At 47.3% G+C, this 19,598-nt stretch overlaps 1 long non-coding RNA gene across 1 annotated transcript; it reads right to left on the reverse strand.

The window, feature by feature from the left end:
* Positions 1–19: 19 nt before the first annotated feature.
* On the reverse strand, positions 20–19,317 carry LOC124511364 (uncharacterized). The gene is made up of 3 exons (XR_006961873.1): positions 19,145–19,317; positions 8,689–8,787; positions 20–7,308 (listed from the first exon to the last, which is right to left on the reverse strand). It is a non-coding gene; the product is annotated as an uncharacterized LOC124511364 (long non-coding RNA).
* Between the last annotated feature and the right edge of the window lie 281 nt (positions 19,318–19,598).

Raw genomic sequence — 19,598 nt, forward strand, 5'->3', positions numbered from 1 at the left:
GGTCATCACCTCAGAATGCCCCACAGCTGTGCCTAAACGATTAAAGGAAAAAGACTTCTAAGAAGCAAAATGTAATCGTTACTAAGTTAACATTGCCCCCCAAAAGTGCCACCCGGCCAAGTACCAATGAATAATCATATTGGAGCTATTAGCCATCTGATTTCATCTCCTTTGTTAAAATAATGACATCTTCTGGCCCTTCCAAAGGACAAAAAAGAAGCTACAGTTTGAGTAAATCTATTCCTTCATTTTGCAGTGGCTCAGCTAGTTCACTCAAAGAATTTTCTTCACACAGAACTCGCGTCCTATAGATATGGGAGGGGTGGGAAAGCCAACAGAGCAGCTAGAGCGTTATCTAATGTCAGCAAGCTCCTCATAGCAGGGAGTCTATTTTGTCCAAGTGCAAAACCAGAAAGGGCCACTGAGCCCACCCCGGGGAGTCCACAAACCAAAGTCAGTGGAGGCCCCTTGGGCAGCCCCTCTCTCCCAGGCAAGGCTGGAGGTGGGCCTGAGCTGGTCCTCTGCTTCACCAGCCCGCCAGCAAGGGAGATCTTCACTGTGTCAGACCTAAAGGGGAAAATCAGAGCGCCACGGATGTTCCATGCTTTTCCTTTCTACAGAACCACTTTCCTCTTACCGTTTGAGGCGAGCAGTGGCTCTCCCTAACTGAACAAGTGGTTTAAAAATGCCAAATGCAGTTATACTGATTAATTATTTCACAGAAATATACGCTTACTCTCAGACTGTTGAAATAAGCAGAAACAAGTCATTGGGGAGAAAGCAGCAGAGAGGAGACAGCAAGAGCCAAGGTGGGTGTGGTTTTTTCTCTTTTTTAAAATACATAACGAAGTTTAAAGGGATAATGGCTAAACCTCAAAGCCATCATTGCTAAAAGCAATATTAAAAGGACACGATCTAACATCATGCTACAAAAATAGTGTCATCTGGTTGAACTAAATGTACATCTTTTTTTCAGTTCCATGATTGACAAGTGTTTATGTGACTGACACACAGAAGGCACCGAAGGTGAAGTGATTATTATTTGTCTTAAAATATACAAAGACAGAATTACCTACTTCGGGGGAAAAAAAATACAGTCATACCTGTAATAAATAGTTAAGTGTTTTTGCCACGGGTTCCCGAACCCCTACAGATTTCAACATATACAAATAGTTTCGATCCCTACATTCTCTTAGAGGGAACCACATCAAAATCAAGTCAACAAAAGCATTGGTTTTATCCACATGTGTCAGTCTCATCATGAGGCAGGATTTGAAAACTCGTTTTTAAACGGGTTACAGAGTGAAGGAGCTGGAAGCAGTCAGCCCCTGTGCAGGTCTAGGCCAGCTTGGGGGTCCATCTGGGCCTCCTGCCCTCGTCCTTCCCCACGAGCCAGCCTTCCCCCAGCCTTTGGACCAGCCAATTCTCCCTTCAAGCTCTGATTCTTTGCCTCCTTCACTTCTGCAGAAAGGGAAACTTGCGAAATCAATTCTGGAAAAGGCAGGAAAGCAAAATGGCCCACTGAAGGAGGCAGGCATCAGTTAGACCTGGCCCTGCTTGATACAGGCACCAACCGGGTCCCCACACTGTCCTCATTTCCTGGTAACAGGAAATGCTTTCTACTGGGGTTCAGCAGCATTCTCCAGAGACAACTCCGATGTGACAGTTTTGGACTGAGTCCCATACAAACCAGTACCCGAATCAACTGTGTCCTACCTTCTCTGGTCTGAGGCACAATTATGAAAAGAAACCTCACCTCACCCTAATCCCGTCAACAAAGCTGATTAAGGTCATTTGAGACCAGTTCCTACTGGAAATTGGAACCAGAAAGGTTCTGACAGCCCACTAGAGTCCAGGCTATTAACTCCTTAATGAAGGCTCTCTGGCCTCTGCGTACAATGCATCCCAAGGAAAACTTGCCGCTCCAAGGTGTCTAGATGAGCAAGCAGGTGACCCTAATTAAAGTCTTGGCATGAAAATGCGGACAACAAACTGACCCTAGGAACAAGATGCACTATTCAAGGATCCATAAGCTAAACTTTATTTTGGGCAAGTTGCTGTTGCTTCAACCTCAGTGGGCTTGTAGGTAACTTTTTTCTTTATTGTTACATTTATGGGATAAGAGAAACCAGAGAGGGAAAAAAAATCCCCAAGGTTCAGAAATTGCACCGAAATGGGACAGAAATATAATCTAGACCAAAGAAGGAAGAACACATCGGCCCCATTCCTCTGTTTCAAGCCTAAGAGTGTATAAATGCCACTAATGCCACTTACTGGTGTGAAGGAAAGTCAAACGGAACATTCATTTTCAGAAGAAAATTCTTCTAGATCTAACAGAGATTAAGGGTATTTTCTATCAGGGACAGTTTCTAAATAAAAGCAACAGACAGGGTCAAATGTTTCAAATAACCTTTCAACCACACAGTTCTTATGATCTCAATAATATATCTGCTGAGAGAGGAGGAAACACGAGATTTTATAAAAAGCCAGGAAAGGTGACAAAGCTCAAGGAGGCCTGTGTTAGGTCTGCGTCCTCTCTAAGGTGGACCCAAACCAGAATCTGAGTCCCCTGTCCAGACCTCAAGAGCCGACCCAGAGCTCCAAGGCATACTGGTCCCAACATCCAGCTTTGGCTCTCAGACTGAATGCAAACCTCAGCCCTCACTTTTCCAAAGACAAGAGAAAAGGAAGGTAGTTAACCGAGCACATTTTTTCAAAATGGCCTGGGTCGGTGACCACATGCAGGGTGATGGCCAGTTCCCCGGAGGCACGCAGTCTGGGTGTGCTGGGCCCCTCTCTCCTATCACCTCCCATTCTTGCCCCTGCTCCACTCTCCAGTCTGTTGCCCAGCTGGTCCTGAGAGTGGGTGCTGATAAGGTAAGAAAAATTTGAGGCAGACAGAAGTCCTGGGTTCTGCAAAGTTCACTAGGAACCAAAAAGGTGTCTGGGGACCTCAAAAGCTAATGACAGTCCCTTGGGGCAGAGAACAACTTTTTATTTTCCTAGAGAGAATCAATTGGCAGTAGCCTTTACCTAGAAAGTGCTTTTTGCCTTTACCTGTTTAATGTCCTTATTTTCCTGTAAACAAGATATGGAGAAAATGACAGTCGGGAAGTAGCAGGATGACTTCCCGGTTGCCTGGTTTTAAACACGGATGGCACAGTGGGAACCACTTAAGTCATCACTGCCTTCCAGAATCACTAAATTGGCCACACATCGCCTCCACACACTACTTACGTTAGGGCTGGTTCTGAGAACTCACAGAAAATCTTGCACAGCCAGAGATTAGAACTTGGGCCACCTCTTAGACACGTGGAGAGGTGAGGAGTTTCTTCCAAACAGCACATGATTGTCTGCACGACGAGGTGAGCTTGGACCGCACACAGGACATAATACACAGAGGCCTTATTCCAGGCTCGTTCGTTGCAAGCAAGAATCCATACACACGTGCAGACAAAAGAGTGCCTCCTCGCCTCAAGAGACTGCCTGTGGCTGAACCCAAGTCTGAATCGCTAAGAAACCATCAAAGGAAGGCAGAGGAAGTGGCAAACTTTTTAAAAGAGGAGACATGTTTTCAATGGAGTCAAAAGCTCTCACCATCTAACACGTCAGATACACTTCATGCCTACCCACAGGCGTGCGCCTCCCTGCCAGGGGACAGTCGTGGTGCCCTGAGGGCCGGGGCTGTAGTCCGCCCCCGAGAGTCAAGCCTTCAGAGCCGGTGAGTCCTGCTGGCTCCCATGTGACCAGCCAGGCTCTGTCCCCGCTGGCTTTTCAGTTCCAGCCGCCGAGACCGGGACTGGACAGGCCACTACATCCTTGCCTTTTTGTAGGCAAAGGTAACCTCTCTGGGATGAGTGTTTCTGCACAGAGTAAAAATCTAAAATAAAATACTCTGAATCAAACTTGTCCTAGAGAGTTTTAATCTGTGACTACCTTTGTCCTTCCCTGGCTTTATATGGGACCAACGAGCGACTTTCGGCCTCCATGACTGTAATCTTTCTGTATGAAAAGAAAAAGACCTCTCCCTCCCTCCACGCCTTCAACCCTGTAGAGAAACATACAGGAGAATCCGAGGGAGAAAATACCACATCAACCAAAATCGGTGCCAAGATCGACTTTCTCTGAAGACGTCGGTGTGCATCTATCTAAAACCACCAGGGGTTCCACCGGAGGCTGGAAGGTCGCCACCACACGGTCTCCAGGCACAAAGTCCAATCTACACAGCAACTGCAGTTCCCATCAAGTTTGGCACAAACTAGGAAAGCCAGCATCCTCCTACCAGAAAATTGAGAAACACTGAGATTGCCTCAGCCTTAAAATACCCCAAACCAAATGGATGTGGTCCACAATGGAACCATTACATGCACAAATAGGCTTCCTTCAATTTGCAAAAACAAAACTAAAGTCCTGCTAAGCGCCCCCTAAATCTAGATTGTCCTGTTTGCACACAGAGGCAACAAGAAAAACAAGTGTCGTCACATTCGCCCTAGACAACCACACTCTCCTCTCAGAACTGCCCCCGCCACGCTGCTGCGCGAGGAGGTCTCCTCCCGGGCTCTGCGCCACACCAATAAGAGAGCTGGCTGCTTCTGGCTGTAGTGGGAGCTAATTAAATATAAAGAAATATATTTACAGAAACCATGGGGGAGGCTCATGGCACAAAGGATATTAAATAGTTACAGGGACATAAATAATTCCGAAGATTCTAACACTAAGATGCAAAGTGACCACTACGTCCCTCGGTGGCACAAGGGATCATCACTTTTTATCACCTATAAGCATTTACAATTGCAATGGGCTTCAGAACCACTACTTGCAGCTTTCAACACATCCTCGGGAGGCCAACAGGCCCTTTTCCACCAGGTGATAAACTGGTTTTATTGCAGCCACTTGGAAAAACTTGGGCAACAATCCTGCCCGAGTGGTATTCTTTTTTCTTGATCTCACTTCAAAGGCGGCTTTTTACTGAGGCCAAGTAACATGACTCCCAGCAGATTCCTGATAAAGCTCAGGGTGGTCCTTCCACGTGGGCCCCACTCAATGCGAGGCTGGGTCTTTGTGGCCCTGTTTCTAAGTGGAAATCTCAGAGGGAGAGAAGCCCGTTTCAGACTATGCAGACACAGTCGACAAATGCAAAATAAATACAGAAAAATGAACAGATAAAATCCAGATGTCATCATCTCCTCAGAAGTCACTACACATAAGAAGTTCAAAGTTTGTGAGGCGTGACTGGTGCCGCCTCACAACACACATGGGAAGGGGGCTCGATCGGACCCGTGTGGGTGCAGGGGAGGTGCGTGACCCCCGGGCCGGCGGGGTCTGCACCGACAACCCACCGCCCCTGACGCGGACAAGGAACCGCAGCAGAATTCGGCCAGTTCCGGACGGTCGGTTCAGGCGGCTGACCCCTAGCCCCGACCCTTCAGACGTGGAAGGTACCGTTTGCCCTAGAACCGCCTGCCTAGCAGTGGTCCCTGCGCTGGGAAATGAGATGCTGCTCTTCTGCGAGGCGTGCGATGCCACGGGTGCATGGATGACACCCTCTCGCACCTGCTCTGCTCCCCACCTCCGAGCACACACTTGTGTTCGCTCTCTCCTCACGCAGCACGCGGCGAAAGCTGCAGTCATTCACTACTAGACAAGATCCTGGGGATCCTCCGCGGGCTGCAAACCCGCTGCCGCCCCCCACCCCCATCCCCACTGGGGCAGGGCGGGTTTCCTCCCTGGTGACAGCCAGACACAGAATAGTAGAGAGACACGGAGGTTTGTAAACATTCAAAACAGTTCAGAGAGTGAAAACCCAACAAGTTACGGGCAATTTTTCCATGAAAGATACAATTATAGTTTCCCGACGAGAAAAAAAACAAAACCAAAAACAAACAAAAAAACCTACAGCCTCAAAGGGGTTCATGTAACACATTCACCACAATCATCTTCACTTTATCAAGAATCCATCCAAAACCTTACATAACTAGAATTTTCCCCAGCAACTTCCGAGGTCAATGTTCATAGTCATGACCCTGAGGCACAAAAGCCACAACCCGTGCCTTCTGGAACATCAGTGAAAGGGTGTGTCGTGCTGGAAATTCAAGTATTTTCAAATCCTGGACAAACCTACTCAGAATCACTTTAGAACTGTCCTCAGGCATTTAAAAATTCGCACACATCCCTAAAACAGGTGTGTCCCCACCTGTGGTCCATGAAGCCAGCAAAGGTGCCGGCATTCTGGTTGGTGGAATGTTTTGTTTTGTTTTGTTTTTTGTTTTTTTTGTGGCTTTTACCTGAGAAGGCAAAATTGCAGGAAGCCTGCAATTCAGCCTCCAAGTAGTAAGGGTGGGTCTGAAACTAGAAAACAAGATGGTCCCCACGGTCCTGGAGGAGAATCTGGGATTCAGGGAAGTGACGCATTTCAGGAAGAATTAATTGAGTGACTTCTCAGCAGGGTGGGAACCGAAAGGTGACCTTCCCGCATGTCAGCAGTCCCACTGAACGGCCCCAAGAGGGCAGCAGCTTTTCCCATCCCCGTAAAGTCTGGGCCCGGCAAAGAGCTCCACCAGCGCCCCCATCACCAAGACCCTCAGCATCACGCGTGGCTTTCTGGGCCTGTGCTGGGTGTGTCGACGCCCCAAGAGTGGAAGACGAGGAGCAGGGGAGGCTCCGGGCGGCAAGACTAAATGGTGCCCCGGAGCTCGCGAGGGGGCTGCCCGGCGATCGCTGCCAACCCCACACCTTCATTCCTTGATTTCCACCCCCTCCTAGCAGCCCCCATTAATCCAAAGTCTTGAGCTGTCACAAAAATATATGACAGGGTGGCTCGGAGTCAGATGTGAAGCCTGTGCTCGGGGACAGCGAAGACCTAAAGCAGACGCGGCAGCCGGAAAGGTCGGCGGCAACCACGGCCACCCAACGCTGGACCGATCGGCAGGCCTCTGCCACCCGCCTCGGTCAGAACAGCTGGGCGCGGCGGCTCCCTGCCTCAAATACCTGCCAACGGGGGCTCTGAAAACCCTTTCCCAGGATGAACTTTCACCAAAGAGGACAAAATTCAACTTAATCACGGGAAAATCTGACATGATGAGGGAAAGAAAACTTGTCTGAAAGGATGGGCACGGGGACAAGAGGGAGGAGGATGGCAGGTGCTCATGTGTCCAGGCGCTGGATCTCAGGGCGACCGTCCACGTCTCTGGACTCCGTGCGGGCTCGGATGTAGTCACTGGCACTCTGCTGGTGGATGCTGACTCTCCATTTCTGCACCGCCAGGAACGTGTTCACTGCATATACCGCGGTTGCCAAGAAGCCAAATATCTGCAAAACACGGGCACGGTCAGTCCTCAGACACGTCAGCCGCGTACCGGGTGTGAGGGCAGGACCTGCCCTGGGCAGCTCACATTCACCCGAGATGTGTGCAACTGTCCCAGCTGTACCCACAATGCCCAGACCCACTGATATTCAGCTGTCTGACTGTGGCCAAGTGCGCAGTGAACATGACCCACATAAAGTTCTGCATCACCTGAAGACAGCCCAAGACTTCTTTGAAAGTATTTTGAGTCTATTAAAAACAAACAAACAGGGGTGGCCTGGGTGGCTCAGTCGGTTAAGCGGCCAACTCTTGGTTTTGGCTCAGGTCGTGATCTCGGGGATTGTGGGTTTGAGCCCCGTGTCGGGCTCTTCTATGCTCACTGCGCAGAGCCTGCTTCGGATCCTCTGTCTCCCTCTTTCTGGCCCTCCTGTGCACGTTCTCTCTCAAAAATAAATAAACGTTAAAAAAAGTTAAAAAACAAACAATCACAGAAGTGCCTCTTTTACAACACCTTCATGGCCACCGGTCCCAGGTAAGAAAGTAAAATGTAGACCAAAATACCATATAGACAGAAAATGAGGGTCTCAGGTGTCAGCCCCTAATCAAGCCATAATGCCTGACTTTCCAAATCACAGCCCCCCAGCCTCTGTCTGCTGTCCAGCTGCCTCGCCCCTGGGCAGCTCCAGGTGGTCAGCTCCGGGGTAAAAAGCAGTATAATCTTAATGATTCGAAAGGACTGATGATGAATCCACTGAGTGACACTAGGGACAGTAGCTGGCTTAATATTTTTTACAAACGTTTCAAACCAGCAGACCCCCACCATGGCAAAAGTGCTACATGTTCATTATAAATACAGAGCAATATAGAAATGCAAAACACAGAGCGTGAAAGTCTTAAGGTTATCTGGTTCCCACCCTCCCCCGAAGGCATTCCACCTCAAAGAACAAAAACATGTCACCTGACTGCTACATGGAGTCAGGCCTACTTCTTCTTCATTAAGATTCTCCCCCCCACATTGACAGATAAGGCTCTTAGAAGTAACATCACTAACAGACACGCAGGGCTCTGGAAACAGACTAAAGCAGTGATTCTCAAATTTGAGCATGCACCTGAATCACGCGGAGGGCTTATTACTGGGGATCTCTAATTGAGTGGCTCTGGGGGAGCCTGGGAATGGCATTTCTAACAAGTTCCTCGGTGATGCTGAGGCTGCTCTTCTGGGGACCACACTTTGAGAACCACAGCGCTGAAGGAACCAGGACCTCCACTGACTCAGTAAGAACATCGTTAGCAAAGAAAAAGCTAGGGAAGAACGAGCAGGACGCAGGCTAGGGGACAGAGGAGAGCAAGTCACAGGGTGCACAAATCAGCCTGAGTTCACTTACCACGGCAGCAATTTCTGCTCCGGTTTTGTGGTTTAAAGCAGCCAGTACAATCGAAGCAATAAAGAAAAAGAAAGTGCTGAGTCCAGTGTTGACCAAATCCTAAAGAAGAAGATAAAGTCACTTGGAAAGAATGATTTCCTGCTTTGCCCTAAAAGTAGCACAAGGCCCAGCCTCTCTGATGACACCATATTTTAGTCTCAATGGCCCAGGGGTACTGGTCCCACAAAGGAAGGCAAAGATGACACCAGCTTATGATGATGCTACCTGATACGTCACCACAGCAAAATCCACATTTTAATCAACCACGTTGTCATTTCTTAATGAATTATTACAGAAACCCAAACTGCTAACCCATTAAGGACACGCACGTTAATTACCATTTTGAGTTCTACTGTCATCTTTTCAAATTAAGTTAAAATCACCTCAGCATGGGCAGCACTCCCCAGAAGTCCAGAATGTACTGTAACTGGCCAAGTGCCCTCCATCGCCACCCCCCCCATTCATTTGTGACTTGGCAAGTGCATGGGTTTTTAGACCTAGAGAACTCACTTAGACCTCACACTCTTTACTATGCATGGTCTTTCATGGGTCTCTATGGCTAAAACCTAGAGGATTTTCTCCTAAGTTTTTTGCAAAGCAAATGAGGTTAGGTATCCAATGCTTCCAAGATTTAACTCCTGTCTCAGCTGTGAAGACAAACAGAGCACATCGATTAAGTGTCACAGCCTGACGTGGGTCCTTACCCACCATGACTTGGGACAAGCCATTTTGCTTCTTGTGTCTCATGTGGGGACAGTACCCCCACCTCACAGAGTTATTCTAGGGGTCAGGTGGAGACACTCACAGCTACGGTTCCCTGTACATTAATTGCTGCTTCTGTAATCGCCAATATGACAATGGGATGCTGACAGCCGGGGTCATACCAGAGTCCATATAATCTCTACAGGGAAGCAAAATCCAGGGGAAATGCTGGACTGTTTGTGCATCAACACCAGGTGGGTCCTCAAGGGCCAACTCCTTTTTTTAAAAAATGTTTATTTATTTTGAGAGCGACATAGAATGCGCGTGCTAACGCGCGCGCGCACACACACACACACACACACACACACACACACAGACGTGTGTGTATGTGTGCCGGAGTTGGGGAGGGGAAGAGAGAGGGAGAGAGAGAGAGAATCCCAATGAAGTTCCGTGATGAGAACACAGAGCCCAACATGGGGCTTGATCCCACAATCCTGGGATCATGACCTGAGCTGAAATCAAGAGTCGGACGCTCGACCAAATGAGCCACCCAGGTGCCCCATCATCTCTTTCCAAAGTTGCAAAAAAGCAACGTTCTCATCACAGAGGTACTGAGCCTACGCAGCAGGAACCCCAGCACACTGCTGGTGCGGGCTTCCCTAGGGGCTCACAGAGCGAAGCAAGCGCCGACTACAAAACTCTGTTCAGAAACCGTCTGCCAGCACAACAGTTTTCAGCTGTGACCAATGTGAAGTAAGGGCAAGTTTTTCACAAATTCAAACCAGGAAGTGTTCAGTTAAAATGCTCAGGTCTGGGTAAGGTGCTGTAGGAATAAAGAATATAAAATGTACTTTCCAAAACAAACACTATTCAGAAGTGGGGGGAGTTTTGTGATACATGCTGAGGCCAAACATCAAACCAAATAGTATGTACATTATTGGTGACAGTGTAAAAATATAAATTGGTCAAGGGCCTATATGCATCAAAGGTTTTAAAAAGGTTCGTGTTGCCTATGATTTCCACATTTGGAAATTCATCTTAAATATCACACTAGTGCAAAGGTCTCAGTATAAGGATGTTCGTCATAATCCTTAACATGGCAAAAAAAAAAAAAAAAAAAACCAAAAAAACAAAAACAAAAAAAACCCTCAAAAACTGGAAACAAACAAAATGCTCAAGAATAAAGGAGTTGTTAAATAAAATGGTATCTCCACAATGGAACACTATGCAGTCATTAAAATAATGGTGAAGTTGTATATTTAACATGAAATATACTTAAAATAGTTTAAGTGAAAAAGCATAATTCTAATGATTCCATTCCACACCACCCCCCACACACATATCACAACATACATGCCTAGATGAAAGATAGTCTACGTAGTCTGGAAGCTTATATCAAGTTTTACAAGTGGTTATCCCAATGGTTTGTATCACGTATGACTTTTTAATAACTTTATTGAGATAGAACTCATATGCCATATAATATACCCAATTAAGATGTGCAATTCAATTACCATGATCTAATTTTATTTTATTTTTTTAATGTTTATTTATTTATTTGAGAGAGGGTGAGAGAGAGAGAGGAAGAGAGAGAGAGAGAGAGAGAGAGAGAGAGAGAGAGAGAGGTGGGGAGGGACAAAGACAGAGAAGAGAGAACCCCAAGCAGGCTCCATGCTGTCAGCACAGAGCCAGACATGGGGCTCGAACTCACAAACCATGAGATCATGACCTGAGCTGAAACCAAGAGTCAGATACTTAACCAACTGAGCCACCCAGGCGCACCTACCATTATCTAATTTTAGAACATTTTCAGCACCAAAAAGAAACTCATTAGCAGTTAATTCTTCATCCCTCTCCTAATCCTAGGCAACCACTAACCTGCTTTCTGTCTCTTTGGATCTTCCTATTCTGGACATTTCATATAAATAGAATTATATATTATGTGCTCTTTTGGATTGGCTTCTCCCACTCAGTTTAAGATTTCTAAGGTTCATTCAGGATGGAGCACAGATCAACACTTCATTCCCTTCTCTTACTATATAGTATTCCATTGTACAGGTACCCCACATGTTATTTACCTTTTCATCAGTTTTTGGACATCTGAGTTGTTTCCACTTTCCGGTTGTTTTAAACAATGCTATTATGAACTTACTAGCTTTTGTGTAGACGTATGTTTTCATTTGTGTTGGATCATCACATGATTTTTTTTTCCTTTATCTGTATCTTCCCGTTTTTCTGTAACAAACACTTATTCCCCTACATGGCTTTATTAAAAGGCTTAAAAGTGGAATACTGCACATGTTCATCAGCATCAACTACATGAGTTCCTCATCCATGAAACAAACATCAGGCCTTGTAGGTTCGTCCTTCACATTAGGGGGCGCACATGGACATGACCTGAGAACAGGCTTTGGGGGGAGTAGTCAACAGTGGTGTTTAACTTTCTTTAATGCTTTTTTTTTTAATGTTTATTTTTGAGAGAGAGACAGAGACAGAGACAGAGATAACGAGTGGGGGAGGGGCAGAGAGAGAGGGAGACACAGAATCAGAAGCAGGCTCTAGCTCTGAGCTGTCAGCACAGAGCCCCCGACAACAGGCTCAAGCCCATGAACTGCGAGATCATGACCTGAGCCAAAGTCAGGATGCTTAACCAAATGAGCCACGCAGGCTCATGAAAAGGATGAAAACCACCCTCACATACACACACACTTGGGTCCCTTCTTCAGTGACACACCAGGAGGTACAGATGTGAACCCCTGTAACTCCAAGAACAGATCAACAGGGTGTGGCCTAGAGGGTGCGAACCCGAGACCTATTGACCATATCTGGCCCACAGACAGGTTTGACTTGCACGGCTTTTAAAGCAAATTTGAACACGCCGACATTTAAACACCAGAAGACTGTACGTAAAAAACTAAGTTCTGGGGCGCCTGGGTGGCGCAGTCGGTTAAGCGTCCGACTTCAGCCAGGTCACGATCTCGCGGTCCGTGAGTTCGAGCCCCGCGTCGGGCTCTGGGCTGATGGCTCAGAGCCTGGAGCCTGTTTCCGATTCTGTGTCTCCCTCTCTCTCTGCCCCTCCCCCATTCATGCTCTGTCTCTCTCTGTCCCAAAAATAAATAAACGTTGAAAAAAAAAAAATTAAAAAAAAAATACAATACCATTAAAAAAAAAAAAAAAAAAAAAAAAAAAACTAAGTTCTTAAAAACAAACAAACAAACAACCTTCTAGCTGCCTTTGAAAAACCGTTCCAGAAGTGCCCTATGGCAACCACAGGGTCAGCGGGGTCTGAGTAGGAGAACCACCTGCCTGCCTCCCCGGTCTCCAGCCCCAGAGGCCCCGAGTCTACAAGCCCAAGCCAGTCCCCGAGAACGGGCCGTCCTGTAACGTGCCCCACCCTTCCACACTCTGTGCCCAGGAGTCACCCACTCATCTCTCAAGGCCCAGCTGGAATCTGGCGTTTTCTCTGAACTTCCCCTGACTGACCCACTCCAGGCTCCTGCCCAGGGAATCCACCACCTCCTTGCCTGTGTCCTGCCAGGCCACACACAAAACTGGATCTGATGGAGCACACCTGTCCACAGGCAAGCAGCTTGCATCCACCTGCCGTGTGCTTTCAGTTCCAAGTCCTGGCACAAAGTAGGTATCCGGTTCATGTTTGCCGGACTGGTAACAGGTGAGATAGTTGTGAAGAGGTTGGGCCCCAGCCTGTCACTGCAATTGCTCCCAAACCACGGGGCTCCGTGGCTGGCTCTGGCATCGGTTCTACACAAGGATGAGAGAGCAAATTCACAGCCACTCAGTCTATACCACGCACGGACTTGTGCTCGAATGGCCCCAGTATCAAAGGGACAATCCTAATACTGATGATAGTGGCAAATACTCTCCATGGAGTCCCTGTTGTGCCAACTCTGTGTGCGTGTGTGTGTGCGCGCGCACATGTGTGTATAACTTCACAGATCCTAACCTAATTATGACCCAAAATATGTATAAAGTAGGACACGTGTTATTTTGTTCTGCTTTTATGGGGAAAGAAACGGAGTGCCAGAAAGGATGAGTGTGGGATAATAAAAAAATATGTATTTGGTCTTTGTCCCCAGTTCCTTGGCATTTTCTGGGATGACGGGAGTATCTTTTGTGGTTCATAAGGAGCCCCTCTCAACCATAAACAACCATTAGTTTGTGCTAATGAGGTGACTCTCTGGAGCCCCTGGATAGTTTCAGGATGGGAGGTGGTTACCAGAAAAACCAACCAGGCTGTTAGAGGGTTAGAACTTTCTGCCTCATCTGCACCAACCTCCAGGGAGGGGAGAAGGGCTAGAGATTGGGTTCAACCTCCAAACGACCAACGATTTTAACCAATCATGCCTACATAATGAAACCTCCCTAAAAACCTCCGAATGACGGGGTTCAGGGAGCTTCCGAGCTGGTGACTACACACCCAGGCCGGGAGGGTGCTGCACCCCAACTCCAGGAGGTCAGAGGCTCCAGCACGTTGAGACTTCTGGATCCTGCCCTCCACATAACACACCTCTTCCACGTGGCTGTTCCTGCGTTGTATCCTTTACAACAAACCAGTAATCATAAGTAAGCACTTTTCCCAAGTTCTGTAAGCTACTCTAGAGAACTACGAGCCTGAGGAGGCAGCTGTGAGAACGCCCAAATCTGCAGTTGGTGCAGGTGACCTGGGAGCTCCATTTGTGGCAGGTGTGTGAAGTGGGGGCAGTCTCGAGGAACTAAGCCCTTCGCCTGGGGATCTGTGTCAACTGTAGGCGTTAGTGTCGGAACGGAGTTGAGTTTTTGGACACCTAGTTAGTGTCAGAGAATTAGAGAACTGCTCGGTCTGGAAAAACTACACAGATTTGGTGTCAGAAAAAAAAAAAAAAAGACACACATTTGGTGTAAAAAGTTGTGTCAGAAACCCCACACAATGAGTCACGACCAAGTCCTTGGGGCTCTTCAGGTGGCTCCTCTGGGTGACTCAGACTGTCCCAACTCAACACCCAACCAACCTGGGTTTTTGATCCGGAGAGGTCTGTGGGATGAGCGAGGGCCGCTAAGGCACTGAGAAGGAAACCAAGGAGGAAGGAGAAAAGCCAGGACAGGGTAGTATCAGGGCAGGCAAGAGTGGAGAGTACAGCAGCAAGAACAGAGCGTTCCATGGCAGATTCCGCTCAAATGTTCAGTGAGGAGATGGGCGGGCGCCTGGGTGGCTCAGTCAGTTAGGTGTCTGACTCTCGGTCATGATCTCGCGGTTTCGTGGGTTGGAGCCGCGCATCAGCCTCTGTGCTGGCAGCGTGGAGCCTGCTTGGGATTTTCTCTCCTTCTCTCTCTGCCCCTCCCCCACTGGCACTGTTTCTGTCTCTCTCAAATGAAAAAAATATATATTTAAAACATGTTCAGTGAGGGGAGAACTGAGGAATAGCCTGGGGATCCAGGAACATGGAGGCCCCAGAGATCACGACCAGAGTACTCTCAAGAACGTCAAATTTACCTTTTGACCCAAGCGGTGACTCCACCGTCTTTATCATTCTTCATTCAACTGTACATTTTAATGAATTTTTCTGAATGATCTGTATTTGACAGTGAAAGGTGGGAAAACACAGATTGGGAGTAGGGCAGGAGAGACAGCACGTGCAGACCTCCCTGCTGGTTACGAAGTTAGGCTGAGCAGGCCCTGACGGGCTCGTAGCACCAGCTAGGGAGACTGGGAGCCGCTAGTGGGCTTTCAGTGGTGGGAAAGGGATGAGAGAAGAGAAGGAAGGGGTGGGGCAAGAGGCCTGGGACACTAACCAAGGTAAACACAGATAGGACACACAGGCATATGAGCCCCTGATATACAGAGAAAAACAAACACCACGTGGTAAGTCCCATAGATTCATCAACAAACAAACAAGCAAACCCAGAGCTAACAGAATCTTTCTGCTTGCATCAAATAATGCTTGTATAAAATACACACTTTGCAACCTCCTCCTTATGTGCCATTTTTCATGAATATTTTTATGTCAATGTAGGCTCCTGAACGACCGTTTTGCTAAATCTATACTAATCACACCCTATTTCATTCACTAGCAAGCTCTGTTGATGACAATAACTCCTACCGCCTTGTTAGAAAAACACAACACAGCCAAGGCCAACCCTCTGTAGGGATTCCAACTGGGAAACCCAATCCCAATAAGCTGTGTCCAGCCCTGAAGAGCTCACTTTTTCTCCCCTCCCAAAGAATAGATGACCTGAGCTCTCCTCAGTAAGTACTACCTCCTCAAGTTCATGTACTCACATACTCTTCTGTTGGATAAGCAAACACCTTCTTCTGCTCTAAAAGGATGGAAATTCTCGGCGCGTCTGGGTGGCTCAGGTGGTTGGGCATCCAACTCTTGGTTTCGGTTCAGGTCATGATCTCACGGCTCCATGAGTTCGAGCCCCACATCGGGCTCTGCACTGATGACGGGGAGCCTGCTAGGGGTTCCCTCCCTCCCTCTCTTTCTCTCTCAAAATAAATAAACTTAAAAAAAAATGGGGGGGGTGGAAATTCTGGAAAACGGATCCCAAAAAATTGAAAGCATTCTCAAGTGACCACATCACTCACTCAGGTGTTTGCTCCACCAACACCGTCCAGAAGAAAATGATGTATGTTAACTTCCCAGTGAAAAAGAGGCACTTCAGTACGACTGAATAATGTGGTAGTCACCAAGCAGAAAGCCCTTCATGATTAACATAGGAAAATCCAGGACGCCTGAGTGGCTCAGTTGGGTAAGTGTCCAACTCTTGATTTCGGCTCGGGTCGTGATCTCTCGGTTCATGAGGTCGAGCCCCGCGTTGGGCTCTGTGCTGACAGCACAGAGCCTGCTTGAGATTCTCTGTCTCCCTGTCTCTCTGCCTCTCCCTGCTTGCGCCCTCTCTTTCTCTCAAAAAATAAGTAAACTTTAAAAAAAATAGAAAAAATGTGAATTCCAGAAAGCTCACTAAGTAGGTATTTCTGGGGATAAAGACCAATATGAATTAGTTATAAAGCTGCAGTGTGAAGTCTTTTAACAGATTCACAGCTGTCAAATCAGAAGATAAGACTGAATTAAGGGAGTAAAGCCAATCCTGGCAGAAGTCTGCAGGAGAAAGATGTGGCTGATAGAAAACAACTCTCATGGGGCACCTGGGTGGCTCAGTGAGTTCAGTGTCCAACTTCGGCTCAGGTCATGATCTCACAGTTCGTGAGTTCAAGCCCCGCGTTGGGTTCTGTGCTAACAGCTCAGAGCCTGGAGCCTGCTTTGGATTCTGTGTCTCCTCTCTCTGTCCCTCACCCACTTGCTTGCTCTCTCTCTCAAAAATAAACAAATATTTAAAAAATTTTGTTAATAGTTAAAAAAAAAAAGAAAACCACTCTCACTTGTGATAATATTAATACTTCTTATACAGGGTTATGGGAGGGGGGATGGGATAAATGGGTAAGGAATTAAGGAATTTACTCCTGAAGTCACTGCTTCACTATATACTAATTTGGATGTAAATCTTAAAAAATAAAGTTAAATTATAAAAAAAAAATACTTCTTATGCAGGCAGCAGCGCACACTGGCTTGAGGTCCCCTTATACACATTGTTTCATTTCCTTCTTAAAACAAGCCTGTAGGGGCGCCTGGGTGGCGCAGTCGGTTAAGCGTCCGACTTCAGCTAGGTCACGATCTCGCGGTCTGTGAGTTCGAGCCCCGCGTCAGGCTCTGGGCTGATGGCTCAGAGCCTGGAGCCTGTTTCCGATTCTGTGTCTCCCTCTCTCTCTGCCCCTCCCCCGTTCATGCTCTGTCTCTCTCTGTCCCAAAAATAAATAAACGTTAAAAAAAAATTAAAAAAAAAAAAAAAAAAAAACAAGCCTGTAAAATACTATCGCCTCCACCTTAACAATGGTGGCCTTCAACATGCGGCTGTAAGTGACCTGCCCAGAGTCACACACAGACCTTAAGAACCACCTTGCACTTGAACCCAAAAATGTCTAATTCAAAGTCCCTGGTCTTCCTGGCAGCCACTTCTTTGTCAAACGGGTCCTCCAGCACTTTGCATTCTGGTTGGAGGAGGCTAATGAGGTTGTCCTATGCTCTCTGTCTACTACACTGTCAATTTAAATGGATAAATGCTCACAACTCTGTGAACATTTTTTAATGGAGAACACAAACTTTATCTTAAAAATACTTGAGGGGCGCCTGGGTGGCTCAGTCGGTTGGGCGTCCGACTTCGGCTCAGGTCATGATCTCACAGTCCGTGGGTTCGAGCCCTGCATCGGGCTCTGTGCTGACGGCTCAGAGCCTGGAGCCTGCTTCGGATTCTGTGTCTCCCTCTCTCTCTGACCCTCCCCCATTCATGCTCTGTCTCTCTCTGTCTCAAAAATAAATAAACATTAAAAAAAAATTAAAAATACTTGAGATGCTGGGGCACCTGGGTGGCTCAGTCGGTTGGGCGTCTGACTTCGGCTCACGTCATGATCTCAAGGTTTGTGAGTTCAATCCCCGTGTCGGGCTCAGTGCTGACAGCTCAGAGCCTGGAGCCTGCTTCAGATTCTGTGTCTCCCTCTCTCTGGCCCTCCCCTGCTCATACTGTGTCTCTCTCAAAAATAAACAAACATTAAAAAAATAAAAATAAAAACCACCTGAGATGCTAAAACCTGTCACAAAACCAGGGCAAATCCAGCTGAGTTTTCGACTGAAATCAGCTTTTCTAGTTCAGCTCTCCTTTTATATTCCCTCCCAGGAGTTCGAACAACACACAGAGTATTCTGCCAGGAAGACCCGCTCCTCTCCGTACCCCACAGGATCACCATGGGGGTGGCCTTCCCAGGCAAGGGGACCTCCTCCCTGGCTCCTGCACCCGGGGCACACTTTCCATGCTGCCGCACACACCCAGCACTAGGCAGCAAGACAGGAGCTCACACAAGGGTGGGCGGTCTGCAGCACCCTCCCTGCTCCTGCCACCCTGCAGCTTCTCAGGAGGCACAGAGGGGGAGGCAGCTGACTGTGCTTTCTTGTGTCTCTGACCGATTTCCTTTGGGCTCTTGCACATGAGTGTTTGCAAGGAAACATCAAGAAAACCAAGTGCTATTATGAAGTTTCCTTTCTCATTCAGCAGGGTAAGGAAAAGTAACACAAGTCCAGGAACAGGGGCCCGGGAGGGACCAGGCCTGAGCTTCCCATGCTGATCAGAGGGTGAGCCCGTCATTAAGAACCCAAACCGTCGAGAGGGCACGCTTTTTCCACTCAAGACTCTGATCAAACCACCAAACCCTCTGCGTCCTACCAGTTGCTTTGAATTTAATGATAATCCTAGGCTTTGCAACTCATTGGTCATTTTCATTCATAATTTCAATTCTTCCTGAATCAATACTTTTGTAAATGGCTTCTGGGTCCAGTGTGAAAAAAAAATAAAGGTATTAATTCCATTTTCTCTTTCCAGATTCTGTAAATATCAACATTACCAATCTTCTCTGGGGATCATAAAATTGAAATGACATCTTTAAAGGGGTCAAAATAATTTTTATGATGGTTTTACCATTAGTGAAGATTCAAATTACCTTATAGTTTCATCCAACCCAGTAAAGAAATTTAAAATTTCACAGTTGAATTACAATGAAATATTTAAGTATCAAAATGAACTGGAACCAAACAGCACACGGAGAGGTTCCAAATTTCCCTCGGAGCCGAGCGGCACCCAGGGTCAGAGAGTGGTGACCTATACTCACTGTCAGGTTCCAGTTGATCTGGGGGATCCTCATGTGAAGGTTCAGACTGAACAGAATCAGCAAGACTCCAGTCACCACAAATGCACTACAGCTCACAAACTCAAAGAAGTAGAGGCCTTCACACGGAGAGCACTCCATGATGGTCTCTATGCAGATGAAAGCAATCAGGGCCAAAATCTAGGAAGAAAATTGGAAACACACATGTATGTGTATATTTAGTACATGGCCGTGGACGTATGTGCCTGCCACGTTTAACTACAACTCCACCACCACCATATGCAGCCAGAGTTTTCCTCTGGGGACGACAGCATCACCGTCAGGAACACAACCTGATGAAATTCTTACGAAACAGGTATAGAGGGTAGAATTCCTGATGCGGACACCTCGCACGACAGCCCCCCGACACCGTCCGGGTGTGGCCCTCGTGAGGAAACAGAAAGGAACATCTCTGTGA

The sequence above is a fragment of the Lynx rufus genome, unplaced genomic scaffold (genome assembly GCF_022079265.1).
Source record: "Lynx rufus isolate CCGP_SWC_20201006 ecotype Redwood Valley unplaced genomic scaffold, mLynRuf1.p SCAF_16, whole genome shotgun sequence".
Classification (NCBI taxonomy): Eukaryota; Metazoa; Chordata; class Mammalia; order Carnivora; family Felidae; genus Lynx; species Lynx rufus.